Raw genomic sequence first — 19,947 nt, forward strand, 5'->3', positions numbered from 1 at the left:
CACGAATCCTACTGTTTCATCGTCGAATCGACACACAATGCCTTCGTCTCCAACTCTGGCACCCCTTTCGAGCATGGGGAGGGGTCCATTAAGGCGCTCGCCAAGGCGGTAGAGCAGCGGCGAGCAGCGACTCGTTTTTGTCGAGCAGGGGTAGGGCGGAGCTGAGCTTCGGCGAGCGGGGGTGAGCTTCCAACGAGTGGACGAAGGGTGGGCCTGGGGTGGTTGGACGTTTTTTGGAGTGATGGAGTGTTCCCCATATTTAGCCAGTGAGAGGGACGATTTTGGGGTTGGCAAATATTGAGAGTGAGATTGAGAAGCTATTGGAACTAGAATTTAGGGTGAAATTCTCTAAATTTAACTATTAAGAGTATGATTGAGAGGCTCTTGAAGATGCTCTAAGTCCCCCCTAATCATTTTGTTTTACAGTAGAGGTCTATTTCTGAAAATGTTTAAACGGATGATCATTTTTTTAAATGAACAAAAAGAATAGGTTAAAGTTCTGACATTGACAATATATGTTTTTACAGAAAAAGGGTATGGTTTTACATTTTAAAAAATGGCGTCATGACTACAGTGCACTCACTTGTCTCCAAGTCTAGCGACTGCCACCTCCCATCCTACACTCTCCATAAATATTCTAAATTCACAACTTGGTTCATTCTTCTTCCAAATTTGGTCGTCTCATCACCTTCCCCACTCCTCACTCCATAGCTGAATTAGCGATCCATGGCCATGTAGTCGCACTAGCCAAAAGTAGCTCCCAACCTCTCCTCCCAGTGCTAATCAATCACATCACACCATGTTCCCACCGCACTAAAACTTTCTGCCACCCTCTTCAATCCCTTCTCCATTGTAGCCCGCCACCATCAAGATTCACTCTCAAGCGTCACTATTGTCAGGTCTCTAGGAACCTACACATGTTCATTTTATGTGGCTCCGTATTGTTGTGACATAAGAAACACTGTGTAGGACAAGCACAGTGAGGTGCAGCATGTGTCAATTGTCATATAGGGCTAGGTTGGGCATAGCGACCGGATCATAAGGGCACGGTGAATGCCTTGCACAAATTAAGAGGCACGATACACTCGAGACAGATCTTAGCCGAGTGTCGTGGTGAAGTTGAGGGCTTGCATCGCTTGAGCCTAGTGATGTGCTGACAGAGGTGGTGCTGGAGCTCAGGAACTACTAGATATGGAGTGAATCCAATCTTGAGTTCGATATCTTGTGGCCCAGTTTGGGGCGCAAGCCATCCATGCGGGGTCGGTAGGCCTGAAGCCCGGCCCATTGATGAGTAGCGCAATATCAAAAAAAAAAAAAAAGGAGTATCTAGCCCGCCGTCTGGTCAAGAAGGTCACACACATGCACAAACCATCTCTCGCTCACAGACAACCTCTGCTACATTGAAGGCTACCACACACCTCCACTCCGTCACATACCGGAGCTCCATCCTACTGCCTCTATCTCTATTTTTAAATAAATATTATTTTAGAATATATATAATTAAACTTTAAAAATTTTGATCATTAATATAAAAAAATTATTAGAATTTAGCATATAAAAATAATAATAACAAATTTATCATGAAAAATACTTTAACATTATTCAATTTTAATTAATTTTTATTAAAAAGTAGTTATCAAAAGTAATAATTAAACGTGCTTATTAAAGATCATATCGATGTCCTAAATAACAAGCGATAAAGAACGGAGGCAATATTAATTTTTGAATCATTGAATGTGATTTTGTGAAGTTACGCTCATTGGTGTAGTTCCCTGTAGACTCTGATAAATGTGATGCCTTTGTTACTGACCCATGTTACGAAAAAGTTACAATAGAATTACAAACAAATATATAATAGAAGAGAAAAAAACATTGTTACTATATCTGCGTATACAATACAATTTCCAACACAGATGTTAGTGGCATGTTATATTCTTATTTTGCATCAACAATCAATTTGGTGAGTTATAGCTAGGTGTTGCAGCTTGAATAAGGGATTAAGGAGTGATCCTAGCTTGTATCAAGTGGTATGTTGATACATTAGAGTCTTGGTGACTCACCGGCAAGCTTGTTGATCCTCTGACTTGGTGTGAAGTGACGACAAGACACGTGTACGGGGACACGAAGACCTTGCCTTAGTGGCTCAAGCTCCGAAGTGATCACGACGGCAAGGAACCAAAAGAGAGACTAGTGGTGAGACCTTACCTTAGTAGCTTGGTGGCTCATTTGAGTGGAAGTCTTGTCTTTGTGACTTGGTGTCTCAAGAGCCATGACCGGGTGCCGACTTGGAGTATATTCTTTGTAGAGCTCTAACGTGGACCAAGGGTAGCATTTATGCATCGATACAACGGGATAAAAATCCCTTAAGCTGAGTTAGCTCTCTCTACCTTATTTACATTTTCGCATTTACATTCTTACAATTTATCTTCTTAGATAGGTTGCAAGTGCTTTTATCGGTAGAGTAGACACACTAGTAAACCTAGAGCACATTTAAATAGAAATTGTTATAGATTTATCTTGTGTAGTTTTTTGAGCTGAATAGATTCTAAGTGTCCTAATTCACCCCCCTCTTAATACATCACCAATTCCTTCAATTGGTATTAGAGCTAGGGCTTACATCTAGCTCTTCAATTTGTGTTAGAGCTTCACACCTTTCATAAGCACTACTACAGAACACAACATATGTGCTGGTCCATCAGTGTCGGTTCAATAGTAACTAGTATTGTTGACGTATCAGTGACAGTTCTTAAACTCCCACGCGTGACCAACCACTGAGGAGTTAAGAACCGGCACTGATAGAAACTATCAGTGCTGATTCGTGGCTGGAACCAGCACAGATAGTGTCTATCAGTGCCGATTCCATATACCAACCGACACTGTTGGGTCGCTACAATATAAAGGCCCACCTTCTCTACCATTTTTGCCACCGCAAGCCCACCAGAACAAGTGCTGATCACCATTTTTGCCATCTCTACCATCTCTAGGTTGGAGGATTCAAGATTTGGAGGAGTCAAGTGCTCTAAGGTTAATAAGATGATCTATATTTCTTTTTTAGATAGATTTACTTGGTAGATTGCTCTAGGGTTGATGGTTGGTGCTTGTTCTATGGTTATGGATTTTGAAGCGCACTGAGTTATCCCCGGTGCTTAAAATCTTTATTATACCAGTCCCTGAATCAGTCGCTGGTAAACAAGAGTCTTACAACAGATGATATCTCAGTCATACATGCGGGGAGTGGTGATGAAGAGCCACCATCCCAGAAATACATAAAGGATTCCTGCAACCAACATAATCCATGTAATCAGAGAGCACAACAGGAACAGCATGGGGACACGCTACCCCGCAGGCAACTCAGGTGTAGACGCGACCGAGACCTACCCGTCAGCCTCACCGTCTGCCTCGGTGAAATCCGGATCGACCTCTGAAAGCACAAGCAATAGTGAGTACAAATGTACTCAGTAAGTCCCAACCCTTGCCCTACGGCAGGGGTATAAATACATGCATATGATATTGTCAAGGATTAAGTTGTAAGGTTAAACTTTGCGGAAATGCCAAGTTTACGCATGTAAAGGTGTATTTTCCAATAAGCGATATTATGAAAGCATCATATCAATATTCTTAAATGAAGGAAGTTCCAGCCATGGTGGAAAGTCACTAGGACCCAAGTTTTAATGTTGCCACGCATCCCATCCATGGCAACCCACGGCATACTGCTAGACCTATTTTTCGAAAAAGAGCACACCTTGCCCACACACTCACCAAGGAAACACACAAAACCCAAGCTAGTTGCTGTGACCGAATCGTAGCTCGTCCATGACCGTGGACACCGCTATTCAAATAGTGTAAACTCTGTAGAGTGGTACATTTTACCTATAAGCTGAGTTTGACAACATATCACTGTTGTGGCAGTGCAACTCAACAAAACCATTACCCACTACAGCATCATCTCACTAGCCACCTACAGGAGCTGACCAGGGGTTCATGACCCTTAACTAGGCCTCCAACTGGGTCGGCAAGCCTGCATCGCTTGCACTTGCTCCGTGGTTTCCCGTTGCATACTTGCCTCCGGACGATAGTAGACTAGCTGGCGGGGTTTAGGCTAAGTCCTGCCTATACAAGGTCATGTGGCTGTACTGTGAAGACTAGGTAGGATGTCACATCAACTCGGTCCTTATGCGAACCAGGGCAACATCTCTACATGGAGCCTGCCACATAGGCAGCACTCCTCACGAAGCCTGCCACACAGGCAGCGCTTTGATTCCCAAGGCATCCCCAACGGAACCCTGATTTGCCCCGGCTCTAACTGGTTCTCATTTGTTATCCTTAACCGACTAGTTATCCCATCCCACAACTCACACAACACCAAAACACCAAGTAGACTAGCAAAACTAACAGTGATTACACATGAAGTATTAGCACAATATACAAAACTAAGCATACTTGTATCAAGGTGATAATCTTAGCGTAATTAAAGTAGCCGAGACGAATATCCTAAGTTTATCAAGATGGTATTCAGGATGGTAACAAATAGGCTGGCTAATCTATAGTAGGTCATAACTAGGTCAACAATTTAAATTATGCCTTTAAGTAATACTTCATGCAATCAATTTGTGGAAAACGATTGCTACGTGTTATGGTGGTAAAATTGGGTTCAGTGTGATCAAAGGGAAAACAGATTGAGACTTGCCTTCGTTGAAGTCCTCGAGGGGGTCCTGCTCAAAGCCTCGCGTTCCCGGCACCTCCTCCTCCTCCTCGAATTCTCTAGTTTCTAAAACACGACACGCGGCAACAATACCAACACACAATTAAATACAAAATATAAATAAAATTGAAATAAATATGGAATTGGTATGAATAGATAGGATTTGAATATAGATGAATATCGTGGAAGAATCGTTGAGATCGGAGTTGAAACGGAGAAGATATGAGCTTCAGAAGTTGATCGGCAAATTAATTTGGTAAAAAGAAAAAGGGAAATATCCCCTAGAATATTCCTCAGAAAATCTGATTTTTGGGAAATTGAGAAAAGTTACTGTTCAATATTGTTTATTGGGCTTGATACTGTGCTAGGTTGGGCTCTATTGACCATTGGGCCCGCTGGCGCTGTGCTTGTTACTAAGCTCAATGTCACCAATGCATATGATATTTGGAATATTCCCATTGAAATACATGAAGTCACGAAGGATGTGCGCAATGAGAAATATCATGTGCTTGTTACTAAGCTCAATGTCATCAAGCAACTACCCCATGAAAGTGCTAATGACATGTACTCACGTTTGAATATTCTTGTCAATGAAATCAATGTGTTAGGTTTAACGTCAATTGAAGATGATCAAATAGTGAGAAGAATACTTCAAGATCTTCTTCCAAAGTACAAGTTGATAGTCTCCATCATCTACAACAACAATAACATTAAGAAGATGACTCCAAGTCAAGTGCTCGGCAAAATCACTACCCATGAGATGACAATGAATTCGGGGATGGAAGCTTCTTCCTCATCCAACACCAAGATTCTTGCTTTCACAAGCAAGTAAGCTCAACGCCAACACATGAAGACAAGGATGAGGAGACAAGAGCAAGAGTCAAGCTCAAGTGAAGATGACGAAGATGAAGATGAAGAGAGCTATGAAGAGGATGATCAAAGCACATCAAGTGATGAAGAAATTGGTCCTAAGATGGCCAAGATCTTCTCAAAGTTAGAGAAGAATATAAAGAGGATCAATGCCAAGGTTGATCGTCTTATCTCCATTGAATACTTGGTCAACACAATTGATCATATCAAGAAGGAGAATAAGAAGACCAAGAACAAGAGGGAGACAAGGGGAAGAGCCAAGGCATTCGTAAGCATAGGAAGATCGGTGAGCGACGGTGAAGAGTCAAGCTCAACTGATGAAAGCTTCACCATCCTCCCCTCTAAGAAAAGCTCTTTCTCAAAGTCGTCATCACACGTCATCACGTAAGTCATCTAGCCAAATGTATGAATAGCAATGTAAGTGATGATGAATCCAATGAGAATTTTTCTTCCTATGATGAACTCCTTCCTTTGATCAATGAGCAACAAAGGGCCCTTAAGAAATAATCAAAGGAGATTAAGAAATTTAATGCACTTAATGACATTCATGTTACCTTTGTTTCTAACTATGAACATTTATTGAACAAATTTAATTTGCTAAACAAGGAGCATGATGACCTTAAGGCTAAATTTGAGTGCATTGAATCTCAAACTAAGGTCTCTTTGAAACAATCTACCTCTCTATTTAATTTCAATCCTAAGGTAGATGCTTCTACTTCTTGTGATGATTTAATTACTTTATTAGCTCACCCTTTTGCAATGAGATTTGTGTTGAGAATATTATTGTAGAATCATCCAACAACCTCATTGCACAAGAGAATAATGAGCTTAAGTAAGAAGTTGAGAAGCTCAAGAAGGACTTGGCGAGTTTAAAGGGCAAAGGATATGTCGAACCTCCTCAAGATAACCGTACTTTCATGGTGAAGAAGCTTGTGGAGGGGTCCACCGTGATATGCTTCAAATGCCATCAAGAAGGCCACAAGTAATTCCAATGCAAACAAGTGAATAAGGAGATCAAAGAGAAGAAGAAGAAAAAGAACACCAAGCCCAACTACAAGATCAAGACCAAGAGTAACCACTAAAAGCTCAAGAAAAAGGACAATGCCAAGGTGGTTGCACATATGGTTAGGAGAAAGGATTGGAGGTAGAACCAACCTATTTGGGTGCCCAAGGAAGTCATCACCAACATTAAGGGACCCTAATCGGTTTGGGTTCAAAAGAAGACTTGAAGCCCAAAACTGTTATGGGGATTTGGAGACTTAGCTCACAAGATGAAGTGAAGGTTTAAGCAAAGAGGCCAAGTATACAAGATGGGCGCATTGATGAAGATTATGATCATCATATACCCAAATTCCCATCCAAAGGTAAAAGAGGTAAATGGTAGCTAGACTTATAATCATGCATTTTGTTTTTTTTTTGCTTCTAGCTTATTTGCCTCATCTAGGATTGCATATGCTTGTTTTAATTTATTGTAATGGCTAGTGTAGATTTTTATATGGTAGATTGCTTGTGTTTATCTCTCTCATGAGCAACCTACATAGTTTATTAGTTGTAGGTTTATTTCATGATACTAGTTTTTGCAATTGGTATCTTTCATGTGTCATGATCTAATCTATAGGATAAATCCTCATTATTATCAATAATAAGTGCATATATCTCACAAGTATTCAACACTTGTGTGCACACTTTTAGGAGGAGTATATCCTATAGGTTGTGATTTTAAGACTAACATGTATTGCAAGTTATATCTTTTATAATCTCATGGAGAAAACTACATGTCCCCAGAGATATGCAATGCTTAAATGCTTCAATTGGTATCATTACCAAATCTTTTATTAATTTAAGCTACCTCCATGCATAATATAGCTTAAACTTCCTATCTTGACATATTGTCTAGTTGTGCATATGTTTCTTTCTCATCATATGTATGCACATATATAGGAGGAGTTTAGACTATACTATGTGAGTTTCATAAATTATGATCCATGTGCTTTCATAGCCTACATTTGGTATCATTCATTTGTAATGATATCCATACAATTAGTGTCCTTTAATTGGATCATGATTTATAAAATTCTCTCCCATGTGCTCTAATGTTTTTCCCTTTGAGTTCAACATGTGCATATAGCCTTTTTGAGAGATTGTTAACAAAGGGGAAGAATTTTGATGACCAAAGCAAGATGTAAGTTGCAAGATGAACATTGTGGAGGAGAGAAGAATAAGAAGCTCTTGCATGGGTCGATCAAGGGAGATAGTGACGATGGAGGAAGGGGGAGCCACAACAAAAAGGGATTAATTGGTAAGAGCATACATCCAAGCAATGTGGTAAGACTTTGTGTTTGTTTATGATATATACATTTGGTATCATTTGTTGTTTGCCATTTGCTTAGGTTATGTTGTCATCAATCACCAAAAAGAGGAAGATTATAGTGAAAATTGCCCTATTAGACTATGATTGTGATTTTGGTGGTTAATGACAATATAGTAAATGAGACTAACATGTTTTTCAAGGATATATGTTATTAGGTCTCATGGATGTAATACATGAAGAAGCCACCGCAACCAGAACAAAGTTGGACTAAATTGGAGAAGTCCGAGGAAGATTTGCCTCACTGGATGGTCCGGTGCTCTGGGTGTTGAACTCACTGGAGCATATTTGACAAAGGGGCCTGAAGACCTCACTAGAAGGTCTAGTGATTAGAATGTATGCTCACCAGAGCAATTTTTCCAGAGAAGGGTGTCATGCTGAAGAATGAAAGCTAAACCTCACCGGATAGTCCGATGATCAAAGCAAGGCAACACTGGAGTGTTTCTGTCCAGAAGGCAGAATGGAACAACCCACTGAAAGTCTGGTGATCAGAGGTAGATATACACTGGAGCATTTCAACAAGAGAAGGTTGTAGCTATGGAAGATCAAAGATCAACACGTCGGAAGGTCCGTGATGAAGCAAGGCTACTCTAGACAATACACCGGACAATGAACAGTGCAAAGAGGCAAAACGAAGTTCAAGGCATTAGATAGTCCGATGATGAAGTGATGTGCACCAGATGCTTTCACCGGAGCAATTTACACAGAGAGAATGCAGTTGGTTCGAATGGCTCAGGATGACTCACCGGATAGTCTATTGATGGAGATAAAGTATACACCAGAGTGTCTGGTGTTCATAGAGTCTTGAGTAGGGTTCTAACGTCTAATTTGTGAGAGTGTACTCACGGGATGATCCGGTGTTAGTACTATTGTTCTCACCGGATTATTCGGTGTTAACACCCTTTCTGAGTCGTTGGGTTAATGGCTAATGCGCGGGTTTGAGGCTATAAATACCCATCCACTCAGTAATTTGAAGGTGTGGCGTATTGCTGGAGTCTAGAGGAAGCTCATACACACTTGAAAAAATATCTAAGCCACCAGAGTTCTTAAAGTGATTATCTAAGGTGATTAAGCATAATATTAGAGTGTTTAGTGCTTATAGGCCTAGAGTGAGTTGTAGCTAGGTGTTGCAGTTTGAATAAGAGATCAAGGAGTGATCCTAGCTTATACCAAATGGTACATCGGTACCTTAGAGTCTTGGTGACTCGTCGACAAGCTTGTTGACCCTCCGACTTGGTGTGGAGCGGCGACCAAACACATGATTACGGTGGCAAGGAACTGAAAGAGAGACTAGTGGTGAGACCTTACCTTGATGGCTCATTCGGGTGGAGGCCTTATCTTTGTGACTTGGTGGCTCAAGAGCTGTGACCGGGTGCTAATCGGGAGCATATCCTTTGTGGAGCTCCAACGTGGACTAGGGGTGGAATTCATGCTATCGATACCATGGGATAAAAATCCCTTGTGCCGACTTTGCTCTCTCTACCTTATTTATGTTTCTGCATTTACATTCTTGTAATTTACCTTCTTAGATAGGTTGCAAGCTCTTTGATCAGTAAAGTAGACACACTAGATAAACCTAGAGCACATTTAGATAGAAATTGATATAGGTTTATCTTGTGTTGTTTTTGGAGCTGAATAGATTCTAAGTGTCCTAATTCACCCCGCTCTTAGGACATCACTGATCCCTTCAACCCTCACCGAACGTGTATCCCGCCCTGCTAACTCTGCCTTGCATGTACCATGAAGAAGGATCCTCATGCGACAGTGTGGACGCCCCTAGAACATGCTCAGACGGAGTTCGATGTGCTAAAGGCTCGCCCTGCTGGTACTAGTGTGAACCCTTAGATGCATCAGGATATTGAGGGTACTGTGCGTTAAGGAGCTCGGTGAAGCTGGCGACCTACATTGCAGCAGCCCAGTCAAAATCATGAGTGTCGCTCCATTCAGGTGTCTACTGCATGTAGTCAATGACATCTTCGTGATGAGTCGATGCTGTAGGCAGAGGTGTCAATGTAGCTTGAGGAGGTTGTGTCCATTGCGGGGCCCATGAACCATGTGTACATTGCTCGGGCATAGGAGCCTACGTGCACTCCTTGCAATGCTCCGAAGCAAAAGGTGCATCTCGCGACTGTGCCCGAACAGGTTCATCACAGGCACTGGACGAGCACCTACTATGGAAGGCATGAGACGAGTCCATGCCTGGTAGATCATACCCGCTCCAACACGGGGCACAACCACCTAGACCATGTATAGCGAACATGAAGTGGGACCCTCTTGTCCTCATGTAGACCCAGAGAGGGTTCCAATCCCTCCGCGTTGATGACACGCTTGCTTCCCCACAAGCTTGCTCTGCCTGCGTATGCATCTTGTACGCCTCTTTGGTCTATAGAAGATGAGGGTCATGTCAGTATACAAAGGTTTAACTAATAAAAATTATTATAAGTACCACAACAATTACCACAATTTGAAGAAGGCGGGTATGATCCTCAGGGAAGGGTATGAGGCTTAGCTGTATAAGTCCGCTGAGTAAGGTGGCACGCGTGCGCGGACGGTACCACGAAAGGTAATCCCAGTACGTGGCATCGTCGTATTGTCCAGCAGGAACGACGACATCCACCACAGCTAACTCCATCCACCTCTATAGGTGCTCTGCATTCACTGATGCCCAGTCCCTCATGCCTCTGCCCCCCTATGTGCTCCTCCTGTACGTGAATGAAATAGTTATAATTTATTAACATGGATCACCAGAGGTGCTAATGGTACCTACAATAACACACTTACTCGTGCACTTTACCGACTTCTCGTGGGGAAGGTACTAGCACCACCTGTCAGTACCCAAACAGCCTCTGCACACGCTCAGGAGAATACGCTTCCATATTGTTCATGTACAACAAGAAGCATTTGGTCATCCATAAGTCTGAGTCATGCAAATAATATGATGTGATAAGCCTTCTAGTCGCAATTTCAGCAACTCGTGCCATATGCCATGAATCCCACTCCACGAGATCGGCGCTAAGGACGTCCAAATCACTGATCTCTCGGGAGTAGCTACCATGGTCTTGCTACTGACTCTATCTTAGCCTGACATGCATCCACTAATACCCCATCGTAGGCCTCATGTCATATGCAATGCCAACGGAAATGGGGCTGGATAGTAGCTCTTGAGCATAGGTTGGTACTCCTAGCTCCATAGCTGTAAGAGGTGTAGGCAGCCTGTAACTGATCCCCTCTTCTTTGATCGTTAGGTTGCATCACACAGTCCTCTATATGTGGCAGTCAGCACAGCAGATCCACAACTGTAAGATGTTAGCTCATAAGGATATGATACGAGCTGACTCGCTAACCATACAATATGGGGGACGACATAATTGTCTGCTGTGTTGCAGAACATGATGCCTCCTAGCAGGACATACAAGTACACCTCATAGTGCTATAAAACTGTAGCCTCATCCGCATCCGGTGGGCATGGACCGAACTGTGGTAGCCCATCAATCCAGGATATGGAGAGGCCAACATCCTTCTTATCATATTGCACACCAAACCTACAAGATACAGATAGTCAACGAAGCTTGAATAGCACTACAATATTTGAAGTGTATTACATAACAAATAATTATCCTTCCTGAACATAACCCTTCCACTGCTTTTTTGGTGGTCATGAAACTACTAACGGGGCACCCCTGATTGGCAGCCCGGTCAGCATGGCCATATCGCTCAATGTTACGGCCATCTCACCAAAAGGAAAGTGGAATGTGTGCATCTCAGGATGCCACCGGTCGATGAGACCTGTGAGCAGTGGCTCCTCAATTGGCGGGAGAGGTGTCCTATCACCACCCACCATGGGAGCTCCGGCTATCATAAGAGCGAAAGGTAGTAGTCCTGCCCATGCGAGTGGCTCGTGGAATCGAGGGTCTAACTCCTTAATCGTGTGGACACTTCGGGCTCGTAACGGAAGAAACTGTAAAAGGTATCCAATACATGTACTAAGTTAGTAGCAAATTATCATGGTAATTAAAAATCACATATAATCGTGGTACCTACTGCATGTGAAAATCATCTGTCCCCTTTTATTCTTGTCGTACCGATGCTGAAGAAGCTCGGGAAGACCACCATGAGCCATGACAATGATTTCAAGCCACATGGTTCAATAAGTAGGTGAATAATAAATTAGAATATATTACAAGTTTCATGGTTCAATAAGTATGTGAATAACAAATAAGAATATATTACAAGCTTCATAGTTCAATAAATAGGTGAATAACAAGCTTCGTGGTTCAATAAGAAAAACATCGTATGTGATGCCAGTACCAAACGATATATTACAAAATAAGTAGTATAACTAATAGGTGAAGAACAATTTAGAATACAAACCATGACTGTGAATAACTTCAAACAACAAACTAAAATACAACAACTCTAATACACTATAGTTCGATAGTTGCCTGATAGTTTACTGTTGGGTCAAGCCTGTCCTCCTGTCATGGCCAGGTTGTTTGCAAGTTTACACTTGTGTAGACCATTAACAACATCTGCTTTATCCATGTCACCTTGCAGCCTCGTGGCTCTAGGCCTTCCAGGATCCGTGCGTCGTGCTCGGGAATAAGGTACCCACTTAGGCCCCTCGATCGCTTTGTAGTTGCTTCCAATGTTAAAGGACCGCATCTTTGGAAGCCATGTGTTCCTCAATGCATCGATTGTGAAGTACAGTGCTACATACTGTGATCCGTCATTTCCGCCCATGTCCCTGCAAGCGGCTAAGACATGCGAGCATGGGATATGATGCAGTTTTGGCTTATTGCATGTGCACTTCACCTTGTGAGGCCCAATTTGATATTGTTGCATGGTGTCCCTGCGCTATACCCTGAAACATACCTACGATGGCATATGACCTCAAATTCATTGTTGGTCAGGTCGTAGATCCTCGTCTGATGAAAATATGCCTTGTTCCTCCTTTTAGATATGATTTCCTCCAACTTAAGTACGAACTGCGTGCTGCAATTCATAGCAGCATTACCACGGTCTCGAAAGTAGTCTGCCATTTTATAGAATGTGAGCTCAATGATGGCACACAACGGGAGGCCTCGCACTCCCTTTAGGACATTATTGAACTCCTCCGTTATGTCCATTGTCATGATGCTATACCTAACATGGGATACAATAATTTTAGAAGGCCTATTTGCATAAGAAAGGGTATAATATGATCATTTAAATTCTATGTGCTAACCTAGCACCGTGAGTGTCATGGATTAGGGCCCAATGCTTCGTCGGCTTTCCCGCTATCCACTGGCTGAATGTAGTACGTGAACGGCTAACGATAGTTTATCCCCCAATCATTTGAATTCATAGATGGTCCTCCTGTGCTTGTTGATCTACCATCATCTTGCGAGTGGTCTTATTTAACTCTCTCCATATCTCGTTGAACTTCGCCTGCTAGTTCTACGACACAACCCTTTAAATCTCTTTACAAGAGACTTGTTGTGGTACCTTGTGTACAGGTTCGCTCCCAAGTGTCGCATGCACCATCTTCTCTCTACATCAGGCCATGCAATGGAGTTGTTTGTGCTATCATGCAGAATATCCAATGCATATAGAAGGCCCTTGTTGCGGTCTAAGATGATGCAAACTCGTTCTCTGTTTCCCACGACATGTGTCCTCACCAAAGTGAGGAACCAAAACCAGCTATCATTGTTCTCACTCTCAACCATTGCAAAGGTGAGAGGAATGATCTAATTATTTGCATCCGCCGCTGTCACTGTCATAAGGGTACCATGATACTTGCCACTCAGAAATGTAGCATCCACACATACAACCGGGCTGCAATATCTGAAAGCTTCGATGCATTGTCCAAAGGACCAGAATAACCTAATGAGGTATCAGTTAGTGGTGTTGTATGACCCATCCTCTAGCTTGATCGGCTCATCCGCCATGGCCCACTGAGTCCTTGAATTCGTCATGGCAATCTTCTGCAGTAACCTCAAAGCATAGTTGTAAGATTCCTTGAAGCTTCCAAACAACATCTTCAACGCCTTATTCTTCGCTTGCCACATGGTGTGATAATTGACCAGCATACCCGTCTTAGTCTACACCTCCTCCATAATAGATTTTGACGACAAACAAAAGTCCGTGCCAAAAAGAATGATGAGGAGTTGGGCTATGAACCTCGCATCAACGGCGTGGCTCACATTCCTAATAACCTCTTCGCTCCATGCATGTGGGGTGTGTCTACGAATCATAAAATAGTTCTTATATTTTGGCATATGTGCTCGTACAAAGTAAGGACAATTCGGGTGTCTGATACACCTGACCTCATACTCCGTAGGGTTAGACCAAACGCACTTATGGTCGCTTCTTGTCATTACAGCATAGTTGCTAATAAAGTGGATGACCTCCCTGCTGTTACAAAACTGTTGCTCGACATATATGTCGCCATTCCGGTATCTCCAGTTAGATAAGGTGTTATACTCAATGACGATACAATCTAGCAGCTTAGCACCACAAAAGTACTAGATCGCAGGTAACTGATCATCGTTGTCAGTAGTTTCTTCATCCCTGCTACCATCGGCTTCATCATCTATGCATCCTACATCTACCTCATAAGGGTCCACTCTAGCTCCTCCCCGACATGCCCTCCATCCTCTTCATGCATCATCTGTTGTCCTGATCCTTTCACGACAGTCATGCATCATCTTGCACCAGTTGTGAAACTATGTTTACGTACACTCCCATATCAAAGTTCTCTTCCAATGCCTTGCATGAGTACAAAGCCCATACATTATTCCTTCTCATCTTGAACAACGTATGGACAACAACCGAGCTGTTTGGAACAAGTCGTGGCCGCACACCCTTTAGGACAATAGTATGGGATTACTGGTTCACACGCAAAAGGTTCATAACATGTGATTTCAGGCCATCCAGGTCATTAGTTACCTCAACCGAACTCTCTAAATGCTGGCAGTTCTAAATTGTTACAAGCCTCTTGTGCAAAACTGAGGGACATTCTCCGTAATAAATATAGAAAGTCATACTGTATCTACTAAATAAAGTACATCTAATAAAATAACTACTTAGATGTATGTACGATACACAACTAATTACGTCTTTCGATAAATAATAAATAAATTGACAATACAAATTAAATAGTACTATACTTAACAATGGTAAATATTTAAGTAATTAACAATGCTAATTAAATCATCAATATTGAATTCAAATGAAATAATTAATATTGAATTAAAATATTAATTAAACTAACATGAAAGTTATATTGACCAAATATTCAATCTCATAATAAATTGACTTCAAAACTATTTTGGAAGCTAGTTTTAATAGCTTTCTTTACACCACATTTACTCTTCTAGAAGTCAGAAGCATAAGGATGCCACTCTCAACCCAAGTGATCATCTCTTTTTACGGTGAATACTACTACGCCTATAATTTCTAGTAAATTTCAGTGCTCACATTTAACAAAGCACTATTGACCTATTCATAGATTTCTTTATGCTGAGTGAGCTGAAGAGAGAAAGGGACTAGTCTACGATGAGTACAAGATACTGAAAATATTGCTCTATTTAACTTTATAGCTGCTTCTTTTCTTTAACCAAGGGCAAAAGTTATTGTGCGCACCACTATTTTAATGGATTGAATTAAAATACTAATTAAACATGTGCACATAAATATTAATTAAAAAATCAATTTGATAATTCTTTGGTGCATTGTGATTTTATCAAATCTTCCTGTCTAACCAAAGTTTTTTAATCTTTCTGAAATAATTTTTTATCTTTTACCCTTTCTTTTTCCTTTTTTTCTCTCCCTTTCCTCTCATTGCACCAACACCATACTTCCACATATGGAGAGCATGCATGCACTAGGCCACCACGCTATGCCACCACTAGCGCAAAGTGCCACCACTAGGTCATCATGTTATTAAACTAATTATCTAATTACACTGACTAATCAAATTCACGCTAATTACTATTATAAAATCTACTTACTCTAACTAAGCAAATAATTACTGTTATAAAAATTCACACTAATTACTTTATAAAAATTCACACTAATTACTATTACACTGACTAAGTAAATAATCAAATTCATATAATCAAACTAACCAAATAATTATACAAATGTAATTAAATGGATTAAATAATCTACTTACTCTAATTACTATTATTGCTGTAAGTATTAATTAAATACATAATTTAAGTACATACTGTAACTCGCACTACTGTTCCTTATTTCCTCGTGCTACTTCTCCTCTCCTTTCATCCCTTGCTCGCGCTGCTCGTCTGCTCTCTGGTCACGCCGTGGTTCCTTATAGCGAAACACGGTAGCGCGCTCGCATTTTATAGCGAAACACGACAACACGCATTAAAAAAGGTGGCAAAAGCAAAACGACACAACACGACGTGACCTGCCGCGCCGAAAGCATCGACTGAGGTGCTGAATACGGCACTAGAATTTTCGGCACCTGAGGCGCCGAATACGGTGAACAGTGTCATGCTGTATTCGACACCTGAGGCGCCGAATACGGTGAACAGTGTCATGCTGTATTCGGCACCAGGTGCCAAATACAGGAGTTTTTGGTATCTCAAGTACTGGAATCGATTTTTCGATATTTGAGATGCCGAATATAAGTACTAGATTTACAAATACACCGATATGTTATCTATTTTATCAAATACGGTTATATCTGTTGCTATTTTTAGATTTTTGCCATGAGTTTCTAGGTTAGCTTCTATGTACCATATACTTCCTATTTTGTTCTACATTAAGCAGGTGGGCGCTTTGGGCGTCGAGCCCGCTCATGTAACAACTCCGCCCTCCAGGCAATCAACATGATTTTTAGGTGGGCGCTTCCCCCTTTGTTGTTTGGTTGGGAAAAAAATATTAAGCAAGTGGCTTAAGTTTTATACTCCTTCTATCTTAAAATAAATGATGTTTAAGAGTTAAATATAAGTATTAAGGTGAAAGATAAAATAACCATCTTTACCCTCTTTTAATATCATTTATTACATGAAAAATGAAATTTGCATTGGGAAGAAAGTTACTTCATGGAAGGGTAAGATTGGAAAACTTGAGCTAAAGTTATCTCAAAATTATAGAATATCATGTAATTTAAATATTATAGGAGACACTAAAACGTTATCTATTTTGAGACAAAAGAAGTATCAACTATGCATTTGCAATAAGCTTTTATTATATGCCTTGACTTGGTTAGAATTTGATAAAGTTTTTTTGGCAGTTATAGATTCAGCCTCGGGATTGACGAAATCCTAATTTCGTCAATGCATGTTGGGTTCACAATTTGATAAACTGAACCCCAATTAAGTTGGTACTGGGTAAATTGCAAGCCACTGTATAACAAAGTCATTAAGTTGGTACTGGATAAATTACAAGCCACTGTATAGAAGTGAAACAAGAAAACACTATGGTAGACACATGTAGGTCCCAAATGAAACTGAACCCCTATTAAGCTCTTCTCTGCTTTCCTTTCTTTTTTTTTTTTTTTTTTGTTGATGCTCTTTATTAATAAAGGCAGGATCACGAGAACGCCGTGAGCTTTTTTAAGACTGTGCCTGTTTAACAAGAGCTATGGTGGGGCCGCCAAGTAAGACGGGCTCACTGTCAGGTCGGGGCCCAAACAGCAGAATCTGGGTCTGTCACGTGGGGACCAACGGCAGGCTGAGCCCGCCTCCGACACATTCGCAATTTCGCATTCGCGTGCAGCAGCGGGCCTGCCGGTTTGGGCGTGGCTAGTCCGCAGGACCGCAGCTGCAGCGGTTTCGAATTCCTCGAGAGGGAAGCTGAGAGAAGTTTCCGCTTTCAATTTCCTGTTCCAACGCGTGATTGGTCCATTGAATTTCATGAAAGTATATTTGTTCATAGAACGGGCTGCTCTGACGTACTGAGGGCACGTCAAGCCGTGACTTTACTTTCTCTGGTTCGTGCAGCCCGACGCGTGGGCCCTGCCAGTGGGCTGGGGTTTGAAGTGCTCTACTCCCAATTGGTGTATTCATTTAGCGGGAAAACAACCTGATAGCTACTAAAAAGGAGCACTGACCGTCTGCGCCGCGCGTATCCGTATACAGGAGAAAGAAGAATTAATGAGAAGGGATGTAGAAGATGAGCATGCCGCACAAAACCGAAACAAAAACAACTTAGCAACTCATCCATTTTCGTAATCGTGGGAGGAGACAAGTGTTCTGAATTTAAACTTTTATAATACAACACGATGAAAGTATAGCTCCACAGAGATGCCACTAGTAATTCTTCAAACTTCAAGCTCCAAGTCATGAGATGATCAAAAGATATCTTCTGGAACATGATGACCCTACATTGTTAAGAGCTTTTGTTAGCACAGAAAAACTACACGTTACTGAATATGCTAACTAAGCACAGATGCACAAGAAAAATACCATCAACAGTTCAGTATAACTATTGATGAACCCAAAGCCTTGGAATCCTTTCTCACCGCTCCCAGAAGCTTTGTCTACTACTGAATGAGCTTGTGTTATTTGGACCTCTTGGTCTTGTTGCCGCGCATAAATTGAAAGTGAAAACAAAGTATTAGACCATATCCGAAGAATCAAGAATTATTTGGACCTCTTGTTTTGTCGAAACTCGTGGCCCTTTGTTCCTTGTCTTGTGCTACCTTTCCAGCCAATTTCTCTGCCTCTTTGAGGTTCTTTTCTTAGCTGGTTTTTTCTTTAGCCATGCAGCAGTGAAAAGTTCCTTAGATGCTTCAAGAATCACTTGGGCATCACAACCATCGCTGGAATTGCTTTGGCATCCATTCATTAGGCTTTGAAATTTCTTAGTAAGGTTATCAAGTGCATTCTCAATTAAAATACAGCATTCCTCAGAGCTGGCTGCTTGAGTGGCCAAATTAAATTTGTATGACAAAAATTTGTAGCGGAGGACAACATCAAACATTGGATTTTCAACAACATTTCTTCCACAACTGTCCTGAATAGTTCCACTTCGTGCTTCTCGAGTCCACCGTCTCAGAATATAATGTGCTGGTAGTATCTTAATATTCATCATATCAAGAACCTTCAAAGCATGGGCGCACAATATTCCTATCCTCTCAAATTGTCCACAATTGCTTGAAGCTGTTTGTTCTAATGGATTACCAATGACTTTCCATTCCTCAACGAATGTTGGATCTTCACAAAGACTCCCAACTGTTACTGCTCACCTCACCTCATTGGACCTAGAAAAGGTAGTAGAAGAGTTTTGAGTTTGTGTCACATTCACAGAGAGAGAGAAGAGAGAGAAGCAAAGAGTGCATAAAGGAAGAGAGTATAAAAAAAAGAATTCAGAAAGAAAAAAGGAAGAAGGAGAATTTAGTTTGCTTTATGGATTTTTTTCCATTATGCTTGTATCTATCCTATTTTCAGCTTGGTTGAGCTAGTTTTAGGAACGCGTTCAGGCCAGTAACTATGACGATTACTGTGAATTCATTAACTTCTATTCCTTGCTACTAAATATTACATGTCTAAGCTTCACATTCTCTTGGTCATAATAGTTTTTCCCTTGCAACCGCCTCACTCGCACCTAATAAGGTATCATGAACCAGCCATTGGTTATGCCACCTGTTGTGAGTGTGGTTAGATGCTTGAGAGTGTGGATTTCATCTCCACCGTCTAATAGTTGATATGGATAATATATTTTTGTTATCTTCTATTTGCTACTAACCATGGCAAGTGAAGCGTCGGATGCACAAGAATATGTTTTGAGAGAAGAACTCACGATGTTGTTGGATGAGCACCGCCTTGCTATTAATAATGACATTGATAAGAAGCTTGTGGAAACAAATACTGCATTGCAACAGCTCAATGATAGAATTATAATGCTTAATGCATGTTTTGATAGGTTGACCAATCAACTACCGAACAATGGGCTTGTAGATCCTTATGGTGAAACCCATTAACATGAGGTTGTCGATAATAATGAGATGCACATGAGACGTGCAACTACGACACCTTTGATGCACAACAAAGGAACC

The sequence above is a fragment of the Phragmites australis genome, chromosome 15 (genome assembly GCF_958298935.1).
Source record: "Phragmites australis chromosome 15, lpPhrAust1.1, whole genome shotgun sequence".
Classification (NCBI taxonomy): domain Eukaryota; kingdom Viridiplantae; phylum Streptophyta; class Magnoliopsida; order Poales; family Poaceae; genus Phragmites; species Phragmites australis.